General features: G+C 38.3%; 1 protein-coding gene across 2 annotated transcripts in view; it reads left to right on the top strand.

The window, feature by feature from the left end:
• The first annotated feature begins 7,788 nt into the window (after nt 1-7,788).
• The window catches only part of RASGEF1A (RasGEF domain family member 1A), a 174,201-nt gene continuing 163,259 nt past the window's right edge, over nt 7,789-18,730 (top strand). Inside the window, exon 1 of one of the 2 annotated variants that reach the window (XM_014940554.1) lies at nt 7,789-8,321. The gene's annotated coding sequence lies outside the window, so the exon portion shown is untranslated. The remainder of the gene's footprint in view (nt 8,322-18,730) is intronic. The other variant, XM_014940552.1, reaches the window with a different exon arrangement.

The raw sequence follows: 18,730 nt of genomic DNA, 5'->3' as shown, positions 1-18,730 counted from the left end.
TTATTCTGGAAGACTAATTTTCCAGCTGGGGGCCGGGGGGGGGAGGGAGGGGAGGTAGTTAACAGTGATAATTCAGATATTTTTCAATGTTGTAGCCAAGAAATTAGTTTGCTTTCTGTTAGGCTGGCTTTGCTAAATAGCAGTCTTAGGCTGGAAAATATTCTTGGGTGGAGAAATAGCAAGTTGCTCCAGACAAAAAGGAAAAACAGTACACTTTGGATGTCAAAAAAAAAAAAAGGAGGGGGGATGAATAAAATATATTTTTTAAATTGCTGTAATAGAGGTAAGAAATATTGAAAGTCAAGCTAGTTAAAATTTGGAAGTTATGTTGAAGGTAATAGCAGTGATCACACATTTGGAAAATGAGCAGGAAAAGTTAAATAAATCCTTTGCCTTTTTTCCGTACAAGACTAATGAATCAGAAATTGAAACACCTGTGTACTGAAATAGAAGTGTCCATATTGATACAAAAACAAAGTTCAGAAAAGCAGCACCAGGGTAACTGGGGACTGGATCGCCTCCAGCTCAGATTGCAAAAGAACTAATATGTGACATTGTAAATACATAAACCAGGTTTTCTAATAATGTTGATTGACCTGGTCTGCTATTGCATGGCTAGAGAAGAGAAATAAAATAAACTGTATTTAATAAAGGACATACTAAGACACTGCAAACTACATAGTCTGGTTTTAGCAAGACGCAATCTTCTAGGAAAACAGATAGGTTTAGGGGTAGATTAGATACAATTTAAGAGGATGAAACATTCCAAATGTTCTGTCACTATGTTGCCTAATGGATTGGGTATCCAACAGGAAGGCAGGAAATTTTTAAAAGGCTGAGCCACTGGAAGAAAGAGAGTCAACAGAAACAAAATGAAGTGCAGGCAAGAAAATAGTAGAAGTTTTCTAAGATTTTAAAAACAAGTCACACAGATAGTTTCTCTATCATTAGAGGAAAGGTTTACTTTGAAATAATAGCTGGCTCCAAAACACTCTAAGTGTTGTAAAAATAGAATATCTCCTTCCACTGGTTGCCCTATTTCTGGATTTTTTTTAAAAACCAGACCCAATTGTTCTTTATTGCTGTGACCTCAGAGGCTAGACATCAGTCAAATTGTGCTTCCCTGTGTGATTACTCGGAGTTCTCCACAAGTCTCATGCAATTAAAAGCATCAATACTGACACACATTAATGACAAAAAGTTAATGCAAGGGCTAATTGAGACCATCTCCCTCACAGGCCATTTCACAACATTAATAGCACAGAAAACAGCCAATAATATGTAATTAAATTTCCGGGATGCTTGGGCTATCAAAACCAGGTAGCTGGAACCCTTCTTCACACTTTTTAACCTCTCATTACCTCTTGAGCCCAAAATAGCTACCGTGCCAGGCAAGACTGTGTTAGTACCTTCCCCTACAAAAGCAAACTGGCTTGGCACCAAGTACCAATTCTGCCAGCTACAAAAGCCAGCTCAGTGAAGCAAGCTGCACTTTCTAAGCTTTACCCATCAGGGGGATAAGAAGCGACAGATTATTAACTAAATTTCTGGGGTACAGGTATGCAAATATTTTGCTAACAGCAGATACCAATTACTCAGAATTTCAAGGCTCTGAACAATTTATTCTAATATATAACTATATTCCCCCCATTGAAACAAACTGATTTCATTAACAAAACAAAACAAAAGTAATTTTAACTTCTTCTGAATCTTTTCCCACACTGCATCAATTGAAAAAGATTCAAATTGAAAAATGCTAGACTGGGGTTGAGAGAGATGGTTCCACAATGTTTTAGAGACAGCACTAAGATTTTCAGAGAAAGGTCTTTGCATGTAGAATTGTATCATTGTTAGATAAAAAGGGAATGAGATGTATGTTTTCCAATTCTGGGCACCCAACTTGAGCTACAACCAAGTTTCTGGAACAGTTAGCACTATCCAAATATCAGTCTAAGTATACCTCAGTATGAGTGTGCTTGCCACCGGGCACTTATAACGCTTCTGAATAAACAGTAGACAATTGCTCATGCCAGCACATAATAAGAATAAAGCTGAAATGTGCTGTTCAGAAAAGGCATCCAATTTTTCTCTGAACCCACACATATACACCTTTTTCAACTATCTGTTCCCTTGACAGCTACAAACTTCTTGGGGTTTTGGGGTTATTTTAAACTTCAGATTTCTTTGGCTTCTATGGCAATCTAAAATGAAGACATTTTAGCAGTGTGCAGTAACACTTAATATGGAACACTTCCCACCTCCCCTGAGGCAGAGGCAGTCCCTTTGTGGTTCAATTTAAGGCATAAATTTGAAGTGGGTTTCCGTGAAGAGTCGTAACCACAAATATTGGGTGGAACTGAATCTATCTATCATTCATTAGAGGTGAGTTTTGATTTGTCTGGATGAACTATTCCAAAAGTTATACCAAAACAGACACATTTCCAGTGGGAAAGGAGGAGGAGAGGAGTAGAACAAAGTCTCGTTAGCCCAACATCTCAATGGACTGTTAATTTTCTAGTGTAAAAAAAATACTTTGTTAAAGAATTGTCAGCCTTTGAATTTTGCATCTTTCTTAGTTGAGATAAATGTTGAAACTTTTAGTTCTAAAATCATATATGAATTAGACTGCAACAGTCTTCTCAAAGTAACAATGACCAAAATATTTTTTTTCACAATTTAACAGAGAAAGAAAAAAAAAAAAAAGAAAAGAAAAAAGAGGCACAAGTCCTTAAGTAACAACTGAATCAAGGGGATTTTTTTCAGGAATTTTTCATATGCCAAAATACTGTTTCACAATGGAAAGTGCAATTGAACTAAGCTACAGTATTACAAATGTTACAAAATCTGTTTTCAAGGACGCAGCATCCATGTAAAATCATGTAGTGCATGTTATTTATCAAGGCTATTGTTTTAGAAACCTGAGATCATTTCCTTGATGCTCAGGAATAAAGAGTCACTGATACTGCACTACAGAATTAAGTTCATTTGAATACTCTGCAGGAAGACCATCCATCTGTTTTCTAAAGTATCCTTTCGTATTTACAGTATAGTGAGAAGCAAATGTTTTCAGAGATGGGTTTCCCACCCATTTCTGAAGATGAGGTGTGGGCAGACACAACAATCGCTTAAAAAGCTTCCGCAGAAAAAGAAAGGTATTAGTCAGCTCCCCTTGTTCACGATTAGGCCAAAAAGTGATGGTCAATATATGTTGATGAAGCATTGCATTAGACATCAGAAAATAAAACTCCAAACTTTCTAACAAAAAAATAATGAACTACTAGAATAGGTTGCCAGGGGCAACTGAGAAATCCATACCATTGGAGTATTCAGAGACAGTGCGGGCAAAACCAAAAATGACAGAGGATTAGCTGAATTGTGGTATAGGAATTAGATCCAGTGCAGTGCTTTTTATTTTTTAATTGTTATTTTTAAAATTTCCATCTTTTCACAAAATGGAGATTTTCTTTCAACGTACCAGTTTCATAAGAATTAAAATTTTTCAGCTTTTCAGTTTCAGCAGTCCTGAAATGTTCTCACCTGTTAATATTACAGCTTATTTATCTGCAGACAAGAAGTTCCTTCTCTTTTTTACATGGCCCTTTTCTGTTCTCCCTCAATGCCATTCCTCATATTTATAAAGCAAGCAGAAACACAAATATCCAGGCATAGCCATAAGCAGCTGTGTACAGCCATCTTTTTAGCTGAAATATTCATTCATACCATTTATTTAATTGGTTCAAAAATCATAGTTTTTCATATGAATAACTCAATGGACATAATAGCTGCCATTCAAAAAAATACTGGTGTTACAGTAAGTTCAGATTCTTGAATATAAATACATTTCTAACATCAGATGTAATACTTCAGGCTGCAAACTGAGTATTGACCAAAAAAATACAACTTTCATAATGGTTTTGCACACTGGAATTGCACTTTGTAAATCAATGATTTCTATATCTAGCAGATCATCACTGGAGTACGTTTGCCCTTAACAGTCAAGGTTAAAGTTTCTCTCAAGTTTATATTACTTTCCAGAACTCAAACTCCATTACTTCAACCTCAAAATAATGCTTGCAAAAAGACATGTAGCAGAACCAATGCTTGGAATTTGTTAGTGGAGTTTAAAATAAGATTTTTTTTCAGCATCTAGATGAATTTTGACTTAAGTGTAACTTCAGCTGGAGTCTTAACTGTGACTAAACACAAAAGTGTATGCCTTTGAAAGAAAAAGGCAAAATAATTAAAAAGAATTTGTTCTCTCTCTGTTTGCAGCTAAAGACAGAGAGGTGTGAAGGGATGAAATTGAGAAGCAGTAATAACTTGGATGAGGAAGAAATAAGTACATAGTTTATATTGCTTCAGAAGAACTCAGGAAAACCACTGGTTTCCAGAGAATTTGTTAATTTCTTGGAAAATACCCAGTTACTCAAAAAATTTAACAATCCAAAACATGATTCCACAATCAAGTGATTTTGTTGCATTCGATGATGCGTCAAGGAAAAGGACCAGCTCGGACCACATTCTATTTGTATATTCAGTGACTCTTGTGCACATGGGAAAGAAAGAAAATCACAGCTACCATATTCAAAGTACATTCTTTTTTCCACATGCCCTTTTGTGTGCTTGCGTTTGCCTGAACTGATTTTGAATATTGAAATGTTGCAGGCGTCAGCTTCCCCAGGCATCCTGGGTTTATGGCAGCTACAGAGAAATGCACTTGAACTACAAGTTTTTGTACACAACCCCGCCAACTTCTGACTTACAATTTAATTTAATTTTTGACCTACTCATCTCTGAAGCCATTATTTTGGCAACGGGTATCCTAAAGACTATTCCAGCATACCCAAATCCTTGCTATCAGCTCCCAAGAAGGATGTCAACCAACCTCTCCAGAAAATGTAATTTCTGTCATCAGCTAGTCCTTTTACAAAAAATCATGGGTACCAGTAAAAAAATTAAACTGACATCTGAGAGAGTCTTACTTATACAGCTCATGCATTATCAACCTGTACAAGTGTAATCTGAATTAGAATTTACTCCGTATCACCACTCTGATACAAACGTTAATTGCCAAAACAATAGTAGCATTCCTCGCAGCCAAACTGGGGACAAACTGGGTCTATTCATCCTTAACCTCTCACATTGGGTCAAATTTCAATGGAGAATGGAATTTGCAAAGAACAGTGTCCTCTCAGGGACTTATAGGACAAAGCTATAGAAAGAAAGGAAGAAAGAAAGATTTCAAAGTCCTTCCTACTTTTAAAACATTTTTCATCTTCATTTTGATATTAATATTCATGTCTCATTGATGGGAACGTGAGTTGGCAATGCAGTGACATTTCTATCAATGCGCAAGGTGGAATGAACTGTACTAAAGAATAATCTACCAAGTCTGTGGTTCTCTGGACGTGCATGAATATCAATTACAGTCACTTTAATTGCTCAAAAAAGGACAATCGATTATATCCACCTGCTTCATTTCTTCTCCATCAGTAAATGTCTGGGTAAGCAGCCAACTTCTGACTACAGAAACATCAGTTATGTGGGCAGAAACATATATATATGTGTTATTGTTTTGCCAGGTGATACTGGCAACAATAACAAATGAGTTCAATTAACTAAAGATCTCTTCAAAACATGCAGCTCAGGTTCACATCTGCAGACAGAGTTCACATACTTAATGAGCATCCTCTATGCAATACCAGGTAGACAGAAGGGGGAGCAACCATCATGGAAGAAATTGGACCAATTTTAGTATGGGAATTATTAAAGTTCAGGAGAAGGCTCTTACAAAATATTAGTCTGCATCAGCAGATTATTAATCCAAGTTTAGTTTCATATCCAATGACGAGCATCCTACTATTACCCTGTTGTTCCTCAAGCAGTTTGTGGTTAGGTGTCAGCACCCCAGACTCCCTGGACACCTTCAGACTCGGCTCCAGACACACCTCTATGCATGCCCACCCTACCACGGACGACACAGAGCCTCAGCCACCGTTGCCTGTCACTTCAGAAAAATGTGTTTAATTATTTCATGACACACTCTGTCATTGATACCTGTCCCTACATTGCTTCTCCCCACTTCTCGAGTCTTCCCAGCAGTACAGGATCTTAGTGACAACTCCAGCACAATATACGGTTGTCTAAAGCAAAGTCCTTGTTACAACAGCTGAACTCCATGGTATAAAGCTCTTTTCTTCTTCAACCCAATCATTTTTCAGTTGAGGTCTATTACACAGCTAATCTTAAATTTGCATACAATTCTGCTTGACTTCTAAGAGACCTGGATGAACCCTGGATACACATCTTACACACAACTGATTATCCCTGACAATGCACTTCTCTGTGTTCAATACTCAATGGTACCAAAGAACTATTTCTCCTGATGAATTTATGTCCACATGAAGTTCTGATTAAACACTTTTGTGGATATTCTTTATGCTGTTCACTCACAGGCTGAAGGAGAAAGCTCCTTCACATGGTTCACAGGTATATACTGTTCATGTCACTATACAGCGTAAGATGTGGAAAATTATGGGTAAAAAAAAAATTTACAGGGAAAAAAACAAAGTATGCTTTTGCCTGCAATCAGCCTAAAGAAACATTTCCCAAGCTCTTAGATATGGAATGATGTTCTGCTTCATTATGAATTATGAGGCTGGTAAATCCTTAATACCTTTAGCAAAGTCGGAATTATATATATATAATTAAATCAAATGTTAAAAGATCTGAAGAGCTCATATCTTATTCTCACAGGACCATCCCTATCCAGTAACACCAGAATAAAAGAAAACATTCTGTACTCTGCATAGGGAAACACAGGCAGAACACCTAATGGATATTTAACTGGTGAAATCATTTTGGAGTAGATGTGAAACTATTCAGTTTTCTAATCAAGAATGCATATGTATTTTAGCTCTTCCACCTTTATGCTGTTATTTCTTATTTCTTTCCCTAGTTTTCTTTGGGAGTTATGTGCCAATTAATCAGGATTATGACCATCCAATCACATTCACGCTGCAGGAATATAAAATATGAAACACCGCCCTTCTTAGATGCAGATAAATGTGACAAATATTCAGAGCATCTGAACATAGCTTGACACAGAGGTAGTAGCACTTTTGATTTTCTTAAGATCCTGTACAAATATTTTAATGAAGAGTCTTGAAAAGCCCTCAAAACCCTGCCAGACTAACCCTTTGACAGAGGCTAGGAATTAGTTAGCAAACAGTGGGAACCTAAATACTTCTTCCTCTTTCCCAGTGACACTATAGTATTTACCAGTAAGGATAAACTTCTGTGTAGCTGTCCTGTACTAGTTTCCTAAAAAAATATTTGCATAAACAAACATATGCTTACAAGGGGTGTGAGTGGGGAAATGATTAAACTGTACTTTGGAGACTTAGGGTGATTAGAGACTAGCAGTGTTTCCCCAGAGAAATTTCTGCCATTGAGTGTTTCCCACTCCAACAGCTTGCGTTTTCCTCTTGAGATTTATTTTAGGGATCCCCAGGAAGGGTTCTGTCTCTAGAACCAATTTCTGATCTGCAGAGACACAAGGATGATAAAACAGAGGCTCAGAAATTATCCCAACTTTCCTTTCTGTTTGGAGTAACCAAGAGATCCCTCCCCAACAATCTTGTGTACGATTTTGTGCTTCCCGACATCTTTTTCTATTTTTTTTTCTCTGATGCCAGAATTACCGCCCTTGCCCTTGGTTTCCCACTCTCGGATAAACAGCCTATAAAATTGCTGCAAGAAGCCAAGTGCTGCTATTCACACAGCCACAAGACAGACATCCTTTACTGAACATATTCTGCGTACAGCATCCATGCCAGCCTCCAAAAGAGAGAGACGATAATGTAATCGCCGAAATGCTGAGAAGTTCCTCTGAGCACAGACCGAAAAGAGGGCAGGAGCGGGGAGGCTCTAAAATCAGAGAGTGCATCACATATTAAAAAGTAACTTTTCGGCAGCGCATCGCGAGGCTGAGCGGCAGGCAGAGAAGGGGAGCACGCAGCCACATGGTATATTCCTGCCTCTGCCTCTCTCCTCTCTCTTTTGGTCCTTCTCTCCGGCTTTCTCTCCCACCTCCTCTCCCCAGCACTGCCTTCCCCTCTCCCCCTGCCGCAGGCTGCAGAATGGGACACGCTTGTTCCCCAGCCAGCCGGCAGCTGTCACACAGCGGAGGCAGCCAGCAGCCGGTGCAAAGAGTGAGCCTACTCTGTCATTTAGGATGACTCACTGGAATCTGGCATTAATTTCTCTTTTTCTGGTAGTGGACGGAGAACAACCCAAAAGCTACACTGGACTAGACCAAGGTAAGAGATTTAAAAGTCTTTTTTTTTTTTTTTTTTTACGCTAAAGCCGCCTGACGCTTTGAGGGTGCCAAGCTGTGTACAAAAGCTGGCACTGGAACTAATTGGGTGGGTGTCTGAACACCTGGCATTACATACCACCAGTGTGCCTTTCTGGTGTTAACCCTGTGCGTGCCACCCAGCTACGCCCAGGGGGAGAGACGGCGGGTCAAAATACAGCCTAGGGACTGCATTTTCTTCCCTTAATGCAACTTTTAGGGCAGCACTGCCACCTGCTCCTGTGAATACAGGGAGCTTCTCAATATTGCTAAATGATCAGGCATGCTTTTTGTGTTCTGCCACCGGGAATATATTGTATCAGGCGTCCGTCATGGACTCTGTGGGGATTCATTCCCACAGCAGTTGTTTCATCACTTTAATGAGTTGAAATTCCACAGTCCACAGAAACGCTTCCCTGTCATTTCCCCTCCCTTTGAGGGATTCTCGTAGGATCATATAGATACGATCCATTCTCGGGCTTTTCAAAAGTAGTGCTCGCTGAAAGCACCAGAACAAGTCTGCTGAAGCACAGGCAGTGCTGCACTACATATTCTGCTCGCATTCCTCTCTGTGGCTTTTCTGCCGTGAATCAAAAATTCAGTGTTGCAGGAGGGTTTTTGCAAGGACAGTACATGGCTCTGGCACCGCGATTTAAAGTAAAGGGAGAAGCTTCTTCTCCCAATTCTGAAATCCTGGCAAAATTCCCTTCTTCCATTTTCTGAGGAGGTGCAGTATTTCAAGCAGAGTTATCTAAGCAGGTTTCTGCTGGGGCCGATTGACAGCTTTTAGTTGTGATTTTAATGATGAGATTTCACTGAATGTCTGCAGCTTCATTTCTGTCAATCCAATGCTTTTTACCAAATGGCTTACTTCAGAAGGCGACACTTTTAAAATTAACCCACCATCATGCTTTTCTAAATCTATAACCAGAGTATCAGACTAGCTAGTGCACATTGCAGAATCACACAGTCTTACCTTCAGGTCTTTAATGGTCTAACTGCAGTGAAGACATTTGGTTTGGCTTACATGTTCTCTCTACAGTGGAAAGGGTTGCAATTTTAACTGGATATACCTAGGTTTCTTATACATTATACAGTATTTTTCTGCAATATCTTACACATTCTATTTGTTCTGATCTCCTGTGTACTGGCAATCAGTTTATTAAGAAGTGACTTTTAAACCCACAAAGACCTGTCCTGACATTGCTGTGAAAAGGAATCTCTACTCAAAGATGATGACAGGTCCCACCTTGATCATATCTACGGAGATGACCAAATAGGTATAAGCACTTAACACTGGACACCATTCAGCTTCCAGGTAGTCACCAAGACCCTCAGTCTGTTGACCAAGCATATTTTTGGAATGAACTCAAAGATGGCAGTAATAAACACTGTCCTTAGTTCCTGCCCATCCATGCAACCTTTTAGATGGATTAGGGGAAAACAGATTCTTATTTCAGAGAACATAATGGACTTTGGTACGGATCTTCAGGAAGAGGTAGAACAACAGCTTGATATGTCAGCATGGATTCTACCTCATTTTCCATCAGAATACGGTACATTTTTCCACTTGATAAAAGTGGAAAGCACTTACCAGCGTTATGCTTTAAGATCATTTCTAATAATTTGGACAATTACAGAGACTTCAGTACATTTATTTTTTTTAAATTACCTTTTTCCTTGGCATTTAGATATGATACCTGACTGCAAGAGTATCAGATTATTTCCAGGGAAAGTAACTCTGAAGTGCAATTCAAACAACAGACCATTGTGGTTCTGTCTTTAAGCACTTGACAATATTCATGGTTTTTTTTTAATTAGTGGCTATTTATTGTATGCAAGCTCTTAGTCACTTGCTACTGTAGCACATGTCATAGTCTCCAGGGTCTGAACAGCTATTTTTGAGCCTGTCTGGCTAATGTCTAGAATACAAAATTATCCTGTTCCCAAGTTGGGGTTTTCTGTTTTATTTTCCCATCTATAAAGATCTCAGTATATTACAGCTTTCATCAGTACAGCTCATTTCAGGTGGAATCTTCATCCATTTAAATGCAGACGATCTACTGTGATAACAGTTTATTGTAACTTGGCAACAAGAGCTAAAAAAAAATCAAGTTACATCCATCACTCATGCAAACCTTGTATTGTACTGCCCATACTCAGCAAATTAAACCCTTGAGATAAATGACATTCTAGACTTGTGGACCAGTCAGTTTAATATCATTAGCTGGGCTCGCCGGTTGTCCTAATTACACAAGTCAAAGGCGGCAGGAAGCAGCTGCAAAGTCAGCACATGTGTAAGGAGCAGTTTGTAAAGCAGAAACACATGCTTTAATTTGAGGCTTCTTTGTTGCAACATGAATTATTAAGGAAAAGCATTGCACTTAATATCACTGTCAAAAAAATGTTCTGGCTACGGTCCAGGTGATAGGACTTGTATGGGTTGTGTGGGATTATTGCTGGCCTTTCTGCAAAGCTTCATTTTTGGTGTAATACTTTTACCAAAATAAACAAATAAGTATTTTCAATGCTATTTAGCTATGATCTGGTTCTTGGGTCACTCATTTACTGGTGAGCAGGGCAACAGTATCTACTGTCCTACCTACCTTACTCCAAAGAATCCACTGTCAATGTAACTACACGTTCAAGAGGCATATCTGCCTCTTGTTCAGGACACATATCTGCTACACCGGAATCAGTAGGAAACATCCCTAAGACACAGAGATGCTCAACTCTGGAGCTCTGATTAGGCCTAAAAAGATCAAACCACACACAAAACAGCTAAGTGGAGTCAGGCAGTTGCTTTGATGGGTGCCCGAGAATGCACTCGGCTCTGAGCTTCACATCCCACTTCACAGTTCACCTCCACAATCCGAAATCAGGAGAAGAATAAGTTTTGCTGTGGTTAGTTAAGTGGATTTAGTCTCATAACTGATTTCATTCAGAAAAGATGAAGGTTCAGCCAAATTCTTCAGCTCAAAAAAATCAACTTAAATAGAAGCAGCTTCACTTCAGTTCTCACTTATTTCTGCACATTTCATTTGAAAGTAAAACCCCATCCAAAGATGAAGAGCTCTACACAAATCAACAAGGTTTTACACATCAGGAACATACCAGCTCTTGATAACAACCTCTAGAATGGTATCAAATTCATCTCAACTACTTGACAAACCATACTCTTCTGCACACAGACATGCAAAGATGGGTAAAACTTCATTCTCCATTGCAACAAGCCCACCTAGTTACTTTCACAGTTCACTATCAATGTCACTAAGTGAGGCAGCTGTAGCTCTATTCATTGCACACTGAACAAAGTCAAGATTACCTCCTCCTCATTGCACAGTGCCTACAGGTAACATTTTGCACAGTTCTATTAATCATCAAGAAAATGGTGTTTTAAGTTGAACTGTACACAGGCACTAGTTTTAGAACAGGGGACATTTTGCACACTTGCTACACTGCTTTCCAGGAACTTCTTGTAATACAGTCTCACCAATTACAATCGAGTCTAATCTTAGTCTATTGAGGGTGTTCATAGGGATGAAAGTAAGGCATGTATGCTATGCAAATCAGGCATTCAACCCTTACGATTAGACATTACCTTTTGATGAAATAATTTTTCTTTCCTCAGAGTAAAGAAGTCTTGGTTTCAAACATCCTGTAAATTTGGTATGAACAAATCTGTTACAGAGGTACTATTGCTTTCTTTGCCTTCAACTTTGGTATTCCTTAACAAACTCGACCACACTCTTGTAGCATTTTCTGTCCAATAGAACTTGAACTGTTGACCACCTGCACCAGTGAAGAGTACAACTAACCAAACCATAAGGGAGTGTGTAAGAAATGTGTAGTGTATCTCAGGATACATGTGTGAATGTAGTGTCAGAACCTAATATAAATACAAGGTAATATAGCCATTTTAATCAAAACTAAGTCTTAATAGACTCTTATTTAAACTAACATCAGCAATTTTCAATTTCTATTTAATTATTTTATTAGGATTAATTCCTTTTCCATTAAAATCTATATTATTTCTTTATTTATTCCAAACAGCGCTTTGCATTTTCTGCCAGATAAAACACAGATGGTGCCGTTTCCAAGGCACCATTTTAGTTCTTTCTTGCTCAAGCAAAATAAAAACAATATTGTGTTCACCACAAAGTAGCTTTTTCCATACTTTTAAGCTTTGTCATATAATTTGGACTTGTGAAAACTGATGTCTTTCAACAAATGAAACAAAAGAAAAACACTTTTCTTCGTCTCATTCATTTCATTAACATGTGAAAAGTCTTTTCACTCAGTATCAGCTTGCTTGCTTGTTTTTCTTTGATTGTCATTCAAATTTCCAAAATTATGAGGAAACTAAGTATGCTAGGCATGTATTCTCTTTAGTTTTTGAGGCAATTTCATTATTGAGTTATTGGCTAGTTTAGGAATGCTGCGTTAAAGACAATCTGTGTGAATAAACTAACAGTTCAAAGGGAAACCCTTCTGAAAGCAAAGAGCACGTTCTCTAGAGTAGTTCCAGTGGATGATACATCTGAAACTGATCTTGGCTATACTCAACAAGTTCTATGAAGCTTTTCCTTCCTATTTCTCCCTTGTGTCTTTCCCAACCTTGTCATGTTAATGATGTGTGTTTAAGAAAAATGTTCTTATTCCTGAGGGCACCAGCAATGTTGGGTAGCATTTAGCAAAGTGTGCATCATCCAAGTGATTTGTAGGTTACATAGATTATAATACCATGATCCACATAGAGTACATTACCATAAAGCAACCAGACTAAAAGCCATGCAGGAGAAGGTTTTCCTAACAAAATTACTGAGATTGTTGATTTCTAAGGAATCTTGGAGCCTGTAGACACACACTACTCGAAACCATATAGCAAAGGACAAATTTGCATGCTACAGAGATGCTAGAATTTTATAGGACAAGACCATCAAGATGTACAAGGGCACAAAGTGTGTGGTGGAAACAGCAAATGAGATACATAACTCTGTTACAGACTTCTTTCCATCTTTTACAATAAAAATACTCTGGTTTTCTTCTAGGTTCTAAACATTGTAAGTCCTGTCATGATATTTAAAAAGACCATTCAGAAACCAGATGAACCTGCATGCTGTGTGTAGATACATGTGCATGTATGACACCATAATAGTTCCAGATGCTAAAGAACCAAAATACTACCCCCAAAACATAAATACAGCTGCAGCTTCACAAATCACATCTGGTCATCTTTGAGGCAAGGTTGTAGGCAGAAATAATAAATTTAAATAGGCATCCTCACATAAATAGGAAAGAACATGGAAGCTTTGAGCAGACTAGCCTTTCTGCAGTTCCTAAAGCACCTACAAACTGCCTTGCTTACACCCACATCCTCACAACTTTACCATCACCGCTATATCATTTCTACTATACTGAATGCATAACAAACTAGAAATTATCCCAGAAAAATCCAGGACACAGTTCAGGTCCTAAAACATAAGATCCTGTCCTGTTCTTGGGGACACCACTACGATGGTGTGCAGCAGAGCAATGCCATGTCCTGTCAGGAGGCACCAAGAACCATGCATAATCCCATCTACTGTCCTTGGAGGCCAGGACAGAAGAGAATTGGGAACTGACAAAAATATTAGGCTAAAAATAAAGACAACCTCTATGTTACCAGGAACTGCAGAAAGTATCTGCTACGTTATAGTTGTTAACTTCATTATAGCTGGTAACTGATTCGAAAGGAAAGGAAACAATACAGAAAGCCTTGCACTACTAAGAAAGCCAAATAATTCTACAGCGAGTTTCTTCACCAGGGAAATAGAAGAAAGAGTTAATTAAAACTGGTATCTACGGTCTGAAATATTAACCTGACAGTTGTGTTTATCTTTTGTGAAACAGCTTTAATGATGCTATTTATGCCTTTACATTTTTCTCATTGTTTTCCTTACTGTCCTCTGTTGCCACTAGTATTATTACACTTTCAATATTAGTAATAAAACAATTACTGAGCCTTTCTGCTGTTTAATGGGTTTGAAACCTCAGGAGTTCAAAATAATTAAGTTGGATATTTGTGCTTGCAATGAAGTTTGATATTTGATGAAAAAAGAAAAAAACTAACAGAAAGATCCATAAATATTAAAGCCAAATGGGACCACTGAATAATTGAGTCTTACTTCCAGCATACCACAGTAGCCCTGTAATTTCATCCAATTTTACCTGTGTCAAGCCTAATACCTTGTATAGATAAGTCCATTGTTATAAAAATAGTTTCAGATCTTGAAAATGATAACACAGGCTGCAAGTGCAGGCCCTTACAACTGCTGATCACAACAGAATGGGATCATTTCCTTCTGTTCCCTGCACGTAACCCAAACCAGCCAACCTAAAGCTTCATACCTTGCAACACATTCACCCTGTCTAAGCATTGCAATTGAATCTCAAAATCCAGTTCTCACAGAAAGGTAAGAGAAACTTAAAAAGGAAAGAAAAAGTGATTAGAGAACGTGAGCTAAAATTCAACACAGATGACAGGCACTTCTACCGCTTGCTATTAAAAAGACCTATGTTATTAATAATTGGAGAAGTCTCAAGAGAATTGCAACAACATCACATTATTACTTTTTTTTTTTCCCTGTCTGAATAATGTACTTTTCCTTTAGCATATTGTTCCCAGATACCATAATGGGGAAAGAGGAAAAACTTCTGGGTTTAACAATAATCAGAAGTTTATCAGTGCTGTACCTCAAAAGATAAATGTAAATGTTAACTCTTTGTGCACTGTCTTGCAAAGGGATCGTATAAAGATCTCTGGAGCCAAATGCATACATACCATAAAGGATTCAAAAAATGAAAGGATGGCTTTTATGCAGTGGGAGAGAACAAGACCAGGAGAGACTAATATCCCTGTGCAGCATTATGGTAGGATCAACTGACAGAGAAAACTCCTCAGTCCTCTCCATTCTCTGTGCTCCCTACTGCCACCTGAAAAATCTGTTTCCAGCAATGCTTCTGCTAATGAATAAAATGAACACAGCTCAGGCAGACAGTGAGAGACAGAGCACACTGGAAAATCAAGGAAAGAAATGAGAGGGAAGGGGAAAAGAAAACGCAGTCTGTAGTCTGATGTAGATATGTCATCTGCTGAGGAAAGAAACAATGAAGGGAAGAACTGTGGATGCCAGTATAACATTAGTATAAAAATTGAAAGTTTTAGAACTAAGTAGGGATTTGATTTTCACCTATTGTGACGCAGAGCCATGCTAAATCATGACAACCTTTTTTTCACTGAATTTCTTGGATATGCCAGAGCCAAGCCTTCTACACCATTTAACCTCCTGGGGTGGGAAATCCTGTGATATTAACTGAGCATTTTACAGAAGGAAAATCAGAAGAAAAAACAAGAGAAGAACAACCCAATGTGTATTATTTAATCTATCATCAATCTATAGTTGCTAAATAACAGCTTTGTTTTTTATCCTCAGATCTGTAGTGTTAACTCACAGTGCCTAATATCTTATACATATACTGCTTCTTGGTATGTTTTGACAGCCAGAAAAATGTTCCTCTGCCTGAATTTAGGAAACAATTTATTTTCTGAGGTGAAAATGTAAATACAAGATGACACAAGAGAAATAGTCCAGTCCTCCTCTGGTAAATATAATAATTAGTGGTATATACATTCAGCCCCATTCAGAAACTGACAATCACACACATTTCAGAGAGTACTAAGCTGCTAATATTACTAAACAAAGTTACTACTAACTGTTATGACAGCACATGTGGGACAGGCACAAAAGAGTAGAATAAACCAAGTTTTGCAAATTACAGATGGCATGAGAATTGTCCCAGGGAGGGGACAGAAGTGAGGAAATGTAGACCAATGTCCTGTAAGTGCTATCTCAGCCTTCTGCAGTCAGTCTTGTGTAATTATACTTCATGTAAATACAGTGCTTTCATCACCCACCCCCTTACTTCTGATCATTGTTTAGGGTCTAACTCAAAACTGCCAGCTCTTACATAGGCCTCTGTGAATATATATAACCAAACGTCTCCAATAAGCCAGGCAGCAGCTGACTCCAGGGTTTTAAAGGTCAATAATTTCTTTTTAAAAAATCAATATATTTGTAACTAGCTAGTAAAAGCTTCCAGCCTAAAAATGTGCTTAAATGGACAATCCAACAGGGCTTTTTTCCAAGTCGCATGAATTTTAACAAAGCTCACACTTGTCAGTTTTCAAATTGTCAGAAGGCCTTTTATAAGGGATGGGGAATTCTGAAGATTAATTCTGCTCCTTTCCAGGAAGCCACCACTTCATCATCCCCCTATTCACAGCTTATCACAGACAATGGATACTATTCAACAGCGACAGCTCAGGTACATTAAAACAGGAAAAGTGTGTAAGCAATAGCCGAACAATGGCATTTCGATGTGTCAAAGGGAAGCAGGCATGGTGTTGTGCTTAGCTTCCCTGAAAAGAGCACCTTCTTTCAGCTCTCTCTGTTTTCCAGCTGTTGCTGTAAAAATCATCACCCTTTTAAGAGAAGGGATTGTCTGTGAGCCAAGAAAAAAGGTTGAAGATAAACACCCCCCCTTCATTTGTATAAATGTTTGTGCAATAAATAAGGATGTGAGTGAATGAAATTACTTGCCTTCCCTAGAAACCATTTGTTCAGTTTGCTATGATATATTTAATTTATTATTTATAGGCCTAAACTTTCACATGATAACGGGAGATATTCAAGCAGGCTTGAATACTAGCATTCAAAATAAGCATGATTGGGAAATGTATTTGAGTGAAAGGAATTCAAATAATTTGATTTCCCTTTGTGCTCCATCCCTTCCTGTGACCACAAGCAGCGATAAATCACAATAATCGCTGCCTAAATAAAATCTTAAAGGAAAGGTTACAGCAGGGTACATCTCATGCAAGCAAGAAGAGCCTACATGAAAACAGCTGTACGTGTTGCCTTTGGTTAAGGTTTTTAGACTCCAAGACAAGCCTCAGATATTCCCTTGTAAGAGGGGCTCACAGAAAATAGGCTAGGGACTAATACAGGCCCCACAGGAACTTAGTTTCCTAAAATTAGGTCAGCTCTGGTATAAAATTAGATTCAATGTTCTGCTGACCGAACCAAAAAGAGGAGTGATTTTTCATCAAGAATTCTTGAGTGTAATGATATATCTTTCGGGAAGTCACCAAGTATGGGCCACAAACTTTCGCAGTGGTTAGCTCCTTCCTCTTGCCAACATCTGCTAACACTCATTTGAAGCTCGAGCACAAATGAGAACTTATAAATTAAATATGAGGGCCAAATTGTTTAAAGTCAAAACATGCAGCATGATTTAGACAAATGATTACGCTTCTATACTTAAAAGGGCCTACACTTATTCAGTGTAAGACTTAGTTATCTACTTCTCGATTAACCAGGGGTGGGGGAATGGGAAGAGAGAGAAAAGAAAAAAAACAACACACAATGCCAAAACCTGCTTCAATTCAAATCACCCAAACATTCAAAATATATTGGTGAAGTGGAGATTGCAATTATGAAAAGTATGATGTAGCGACCTTGGAACATAATAAACAATGATCTTGAACAATAATTTTCTAAAATCAATTCTAACGATCTATCGTGTTACAATGCAGTATCTCTGAGGCCTTGAAACTAAACTCTGGGGAGAAGGAACCGTTGCTTTCTAGTAATGAACGATCTGACCTTGACTAAGAATTATCTGAGTAAAAAGACTAGACTGGAACAATGAGAAAGGAGGCTTCACAAAAAAAACAATGTTCATTACTACCTTCTCAGTATTGCAGGATATTTCAAATATAATAAAATATCACAGAATATTTTATTATAAACTTGCTTGAACAACAGTAACTATCATTCTGAAATGCAATAAGCTATAAACCTCTATCCACCCCACTCTTCAGTCTCACAGGGTCACATCCCCTGTGGATGCCTCTCCAAAGGGTTGCGTGTACAGTCTGACTAAGGGAGATCCTGCTGACTGTGGCCAGCATATGCAGCAGTTCAGAAGAAGCATCTATTGCACAAACACTCCTGGAAAGCCCTTTTGGGGATCGCAGCAATGTGTAAGGATGTTGGTAACTGCCAAAAAGGTTATAAAAAAGATTTTGACAACTCTGGGTCAGAATTTCCCTCTGTACCAGGGGAGCAGGCCAATAAGTGCAACATAGGACTTTGTTGGTTTGCAAACGTAGTTGCTCCAGAAGTTCAGCATGAAATAATCCTGCCCGAACCTATCATAAGAGCTGGACAAAAAATTAATCCCTATTCCTTCAGCATCACAGTACGACAACAGAAAGCTCTATCCAATACTGAAGTCTACAAACTATCTTCCCCAGGCTGTCTAACATTG

The sequence above is a fragment of the Calidris pugnax genome, unplaced genomic scaffold, assembly GCF_001431845.1.
Source record: "Calidris pugnax isolate Ruff unplaced genomic scaffold, ASM143184v1 scaffold39, whole genome shotgun sequence".
Classification (NCBI taxonomy): domain Eukaryota; kingdom Metazoa; phylum Chordata; class Aves; order Charadriiformes; family Scolopacidae; genus Calidris; species Calidris pugnax.
Note: the sequence above shows the minus strand (reverse complement) of the source record. Positions and strands in the feature narration are given on the sequence as shown.